At 36.9% G+C, this 5,721-nt stretch overlaps 1 protein-coding gene across 3 annotated transcripts in view; it reads right to left on the bottom strand.

Annotated features, from left to right (window-relative positions):
- LOC129578925 (glucose transporter type 1-like) overlaps positions 1 to 5,721 on the bottom strand; it is a 40,092-nt gene extending 34,371 nt beyond the window's left edge. Inside the window, exon 1 of one of the 3 annotated variants that reach the window (XM_055468242.1) lies at positions 5,379 to 5,721. The gene's annotated coding sequence lies outside the window, so the exon portion shown is untranslated. Of the gene's footprint in view, positions 1 to 4,496; positions 4,516 to 5,378 lie in introns of those variants that run through there. The other 2 variants (XM_055468225.1, XM_055468228.1) reach the window with 2 other exon arrangements.

Below are 5,721 nucleotides of genomic sequence, written 5' to 3'. Positions count from 1 at the left end.
TCTCTCTCTCTCTCTCTCTCTCTCTCTCTCTCTCTCTCTCTCTCTCTTTCTATCTATCTATCTCGCTCTATTTCTTTCTATTATTCAATGAAATAAAACCGTTCTCGCATAACACCGATAAATTAAAAATTCATTCCGCGAACTCAAAGGCGCTTGCACATGTTCGGCTGTTATATGCAGACGAGCAGTCCCACTCGCATCCTTATTGACATTCGCCAACAATGATCTGATTTTTTGTGTACGCGCTTAAATTTCGATTACTAGGACCAATTGTCTATTGCACTATTTGAACAATTCAAATGGATCCCCGTGAATTGTACAATGAAAACTGTTTTAGTCTAATTTCTACATAATATAAATTCATACGTTTTTTCTTGCTTCTACTCGCTCCTTTTTTGTTAAAATTGAGGATAAGTACGTTTGCGTGTCTAAAATGAGTATCGTTTTTGGTTTGATTTACATATAGTTATGTAAAGAGAAAAAAACGTGGTTAGCCATTTTAGCAATCGAAAATAATATATTGACCAATCGTTAAGTGTGCAATTAGAGGGAAAGCGCCACAATCAATATATTTTTTTTATTCAGCGAACAGAGTAAAAATAAAACATATACGCATATATGTATATACTATGTGAAAATGTGTGTCTATGAATTACTGCACTACTGCTGGATTCCTAATTGAAACAAAAATAAATTGCTGCGCTTTAAGGGCAGCAAACCTGGACTAACTACACACACAATAGTGAGGAGTTAAGTTGTATACTAAAGTGTCATAACCAATACATTCAACTATAGATGACATATATGAATGGGATAAAGTTCATCGGAAAATCAGATGTCAGCACCAACAAATAAACCCAAATAAGATGACATTCATCCCATTCGAATATGTCATCTATAGTTGAATGTATTGGTTATGACACTTTAGTATAAAATTTAACTCCTCACTATTGTGTGTGTATATCAGAATTTACGTCATTGGCGTGACTCTATGTACGGTACACATACGATACAATATATACATGTGTATATATAGCGGAATGTGCATCTGCACACACACACACACACACACATTTCTACGTTTGGGGGGTTTGTACACATAGTCGCCGCAGCTAGTTGCCAATGCATACAATTGCGCATATATAATAAATAAATATTCGTGTATAAGGTCAAAATGAATTTCTGACGTAAGAACAGGCGAAACACGCTGAGTCCTTCTCAAATGAGAACAGGAGGACACACCAACAGAAAAAAAACAACAACAACAACAATGATCAATAGCACAGAAATGAACCAATACAGTACAACATCAATTGAAACGACACCATTGAAGAATCTATCCATCTGAAATAAACCGGAAAGAGAGAAATTGCACTTTGCATCGAAAAGGCAAATCCTTCTTTTCACTAGACATTAAGTGCGGATTATTTCTTTTGTATCTTAACTTCAACGATAGAAAATGGCGATCCTTGAAAAAAAACAGGTTGAATTTAATAAAGCAAATTGAATTTCGGCCCTTATTATGATTTGAGAAGCTTTTTTTCCTTTTTTAGCCGTGAAAGCCGAAGCGAACGAATTGCGACATGGAAAATCGCCTTCGCCGATAAATATCTTGACGATGGATGTACTTGCGATGCGTACGATGTTTCGGCGATTATGGCTCTCATTCGCAGCACACACGCTCACACAGATGGAGACAGAGAGACAGACGATGCTGATAGCCTTTTGCTGTGTACTTGAAAGCGTATGATGCGCTGCATAAAACAGGTCAAAAGCGGTTCATCTTTTTCGTCGTTGTCTTTCGTTTTCGCTTATATACTTCAACCCTGTCATGTTCGTGCGAAAGCATTCATTAAACTTTTAGAATATCCGCACTCGAACAGCCAAACGAAAAATGCCTGTGTTATGTTGAATGAGACGCTGTGTACGTGAGAGAGCGACCGAGAGAGAGAAAAGTGCTAGTATTTTATGTTTGTATATCTCTTTTTTGATTCTTTACGTCTCATGATTTTTTATATCTTTTGCTTGCGATTATGTGTATCATACGGTACACTTGTTTTCTCTTGTCTGTTTGTTATTGTGCCAATATGCCGCAGCATTGGCTCATTGTTGAAATGTGTGCACATATCCGAGAGGCACAACAAAGAGACACACAGGCAACTAGAGACATATCAGAGGCGAGCGAGTGAGCAAACAAGCTGGCACAAGAGAGCGAATGAGATAAAATATGACGCTAGGCTGCAACATTTCGCAATACACATGCACGCGATTATCTTGCGGCATGAGATGTCATTCAGCTACACACACATCCACAAATTTACCCCACGCACCACTTAACGCACTTAAAATAATAAGCTAAATAGAGCGCATGGTGTTGTTGTTGAGTGATAATCCATTTCGATGGATGTCTATTGATATTTTGGATCAAAAATTATGTGTGACTCTAAATATACACACACACATACACACACAACAATAACTTCATTAATTATGTGTGCCATCTGAAGCGAAAGGTAAATAAGACAAAAACGGAGACGATGAATTTTTTATTGATCTATACGTTTGTTATCGCATTCACACTCGTCCGTTTGCATCGGTTGTGTTTCTCTGGAATTTTTCGGAGCGAGGTGCGACTATATGCGATTCCTCTTGCTCTCAGATGCTGGAGAGAGGATAAGAGAGAGAGAAAGAGAAAGAATTTGGGATTGCAAGAGTCGAAAATCGTGCCATGAGACATCTCCATGAAACCCCTAATTAGTTTCTGTTTTATGGCATCCATAACAATTTCACTGATGCTGATACACAGTTGTGGTGCAAAAGTTTTGGTTGATAGTAATTGTTTCCTTTCTTTTCATGCTTGTCATACCAGAACCGCTCACATGCCACAAAAATTCATAGATTGAATGCTGACTCTTATTACTTTTCCATATTCTTGGCACTCTGAATGCTTTTGCCGTATCCAATTTTGATGGAATTCATGCCTTACTCCCGCATTTGCTCGCAACCTTATATTCCTTCCCTTTTATTTGTTCGCCCCGTCATCGTGCATTATCTTTTGAATCGAAAAAAAGTAACGAAAATCGTTTGCGCTCTCTTTTGACTCGTTGAATGCAGTTATATATGTGGTCCACTTTAGGATATTTGTCTATGGTTTTAGCCGATTGTTCATGTATGACGAGAAAAAAAAATGCCACGAATCTATATATAAAATAACACGAACTGCGAATTGCATGTATATGTGTCAAAATGTGTTATCAATGATACACGCATGTGCAAAATTGTATTTGAAACTTTTTCGCGTTCGCTGTTTCGAAATGAGTCTCTCTCTCGCTCGCTCGTTGCAGTGTCCATGTGTGTGCGCTTCGAGGGCTCTTGTTGCCACTTTTTAAAATTACTTCTATCAAGCAACCAAACACATGACAAAGAAACAATCAAAGAAAATCTCCAAAACGGTATAGGAAGAAAAAAACAGATGGGAAAAATTATGCACTAAAATGCAAAGAAAAGCTTTTCAGTTGGAACAAAACAAAATAAGAAGAAAGAGCGAATAGAGAGTGGGCAATAGAAGCTTTCATCTTTCGATTAGAATATTGCTAGACATAGTAATAGGCGGATAGTCTCGCCTCGTTAATATAAAATTCTCTTTAGAATTTAAATGGTTTTTGCCCGAAGTGGCTACTGAAGTGGTTAAAGCGATAAGAATTCTTTTGCTATAACGAACTAATCAAAGGTTCGAAACGATGGCTAAAATACGCACGTAAGGCACACATACACTAATATATTGTGAATTGTACGGACGATGTACTCTATTGTACGTACAATATGCATATGTGTGCGTGTATGTGCGTGCTGAATGGCTAGATGAATGGCTGCTTGACGAGCATGAATGTGAGTGTGAGTGTGCGAATGAAAAATATTTATATTTCGCATACTGACACCCATTTGTCGACTTAAACTCTCACTGCCAAAGTTTAAACGATTTTGGCAATGTGAAAATAAATGTACACAAATGGATACGCCACACACACAGAGGGTTTGGGTGGAAAAGCTTTAACTCTCATTGACTCTCTTTCTTTCTCATTCTCTCTCTCTCTCTTCATCTTTTCTTTCACTATCTCGTTCACGTTCACTCTTTGTTGCCTTTCATCGTCTCTCTCTCTCTCTTTCTCTCTCGCACACACACACACATTTGTCATCTCTTCCATTTGATTCGTGCAAATAGTGTTCGTCTAGCGTTCAATCGTTCTTCTCTCCCACTATACAACACTTCGTATGCGACTCGCAATGAAATTCACACACGGTGGATCCGTGTGTGTACAGTTAATTGTGGTTTATGTTGATTAGTCCTCATATGCATGCACGATTTTTTTTTTGTCGTCTACTCCAATTAATTGCATTTAACGAACGATCTCACAGCGTTTCGATCAAACAGATACAGAAATTTTGAGCATGTTGGCACAGTTATTTCTTTGGTTGACACCACCATTTGGCTGTACCTGAGTTTTCGGTGAAGGCATTTTACGATGCGAAACTGCATATCTTGATAACGAAATCACATCAAAACTGAGCACACCGTATTTTAACTGTTCATTCCATCTCCAGTTTATTGACATTCCGACAAAAAAAAATTTTTTTATTTGACTAACAAACGCACAAACCAATTAGCACATTTTCCCCTTGGTTGCGGGTTTGGAACGAAGATTGAACATTTTGATAAATTTAACATACCATAGGATATTCAGAATTTTTCTTTCTTGCTTGAATTTACTCTGTAATCATCGCTTTTTCCAATTGCAATCCAATAAAAAAAAATCCACTTACACACTCGGTGTACTACAATAAACAGCGAATGAAGACGATAAAACAACACTTGAAGAAAATATGCGTGCGTTCATTGAAAAGTGAACTTTTTTGCTATCAATAAAATATAATATATATTGCACAGCAATAAAAACCAAATTCGATATCCTTTTCAATGAAACTGCCATGTAAATCCAAATCTGTTCATAATTGTCGACAAACACACTTTTCTACAGTCCAAAAAACCACTCACAGACACGTCAATATTACCACAGAACAATCCGAAAAAAAAAAATCTCCTAATCAAACTCCGAACGAGCTTAACCGTAGCAAACCAATCATAATTACATTACAGCACACCGTTTTCATCAATTTAACACATACGATCTCTGCTCCTCTGCAACTTTCATTCAACAATGGAAATGATGAAAACAATCTATCATCATCACTTCTTAAATCATTTTCAAACAAACAAATGATAAAACAAATTCAATCATTTGAGAGTTTGCACACAATTCATTTTTCACTTCACACTATACTCTTCGTACGTTCGTGTTTTTTTTTGCTTCTTCTCTTACTTGTATCGAATTTTGTTCGTTCAGTGTTTTTTTGTTGTTTTTGTTGTTGTTGTTGTTGAATGAAAATGTATCAAATGTCGATTTTTACGGAGTTGCTCGAATGAAATTTCTGAAGTCGACGTGAAAAACACAAAAATGAATTGAAAATGTAGATAATCGCACCGCAAACCAAAAATGTTGTTCAATGTTGATTTGGTGATGTGAAAACTTTTTTTTTCGCGTTCGTATTCATTCCCAAATCAAACACACAACGTAATCTCACACACAACATGCCTAGCTTTCCTTCTTTTTTCCTTTCTCTTCAAGGCAGCACTTTCTTCTTTTCAGCTTGTCTACTCGACTG

This window comes from Sitodiplosis mosellana, unplaced genomic scaffold, assembly GCF_009176505.1.
Source record: "Sitodiplosis mosellana isolate CC-2019 unplaced genomic scaffold, AAFC_SMos_1.0 Smas_scaffold_6226, whole genome shotgun sequence".
Taxonomy (NCBI): domain Eukaryota; kingdom Metazoa; phylum Arthropoda; class Insecta; order Diptera; family Cecidomyiidae; genus Sitodiplosis; species Sitodiplosis mosellana.
This window is presented reverse-complemented; position numbering and strand designations above follow the sequence as displayed.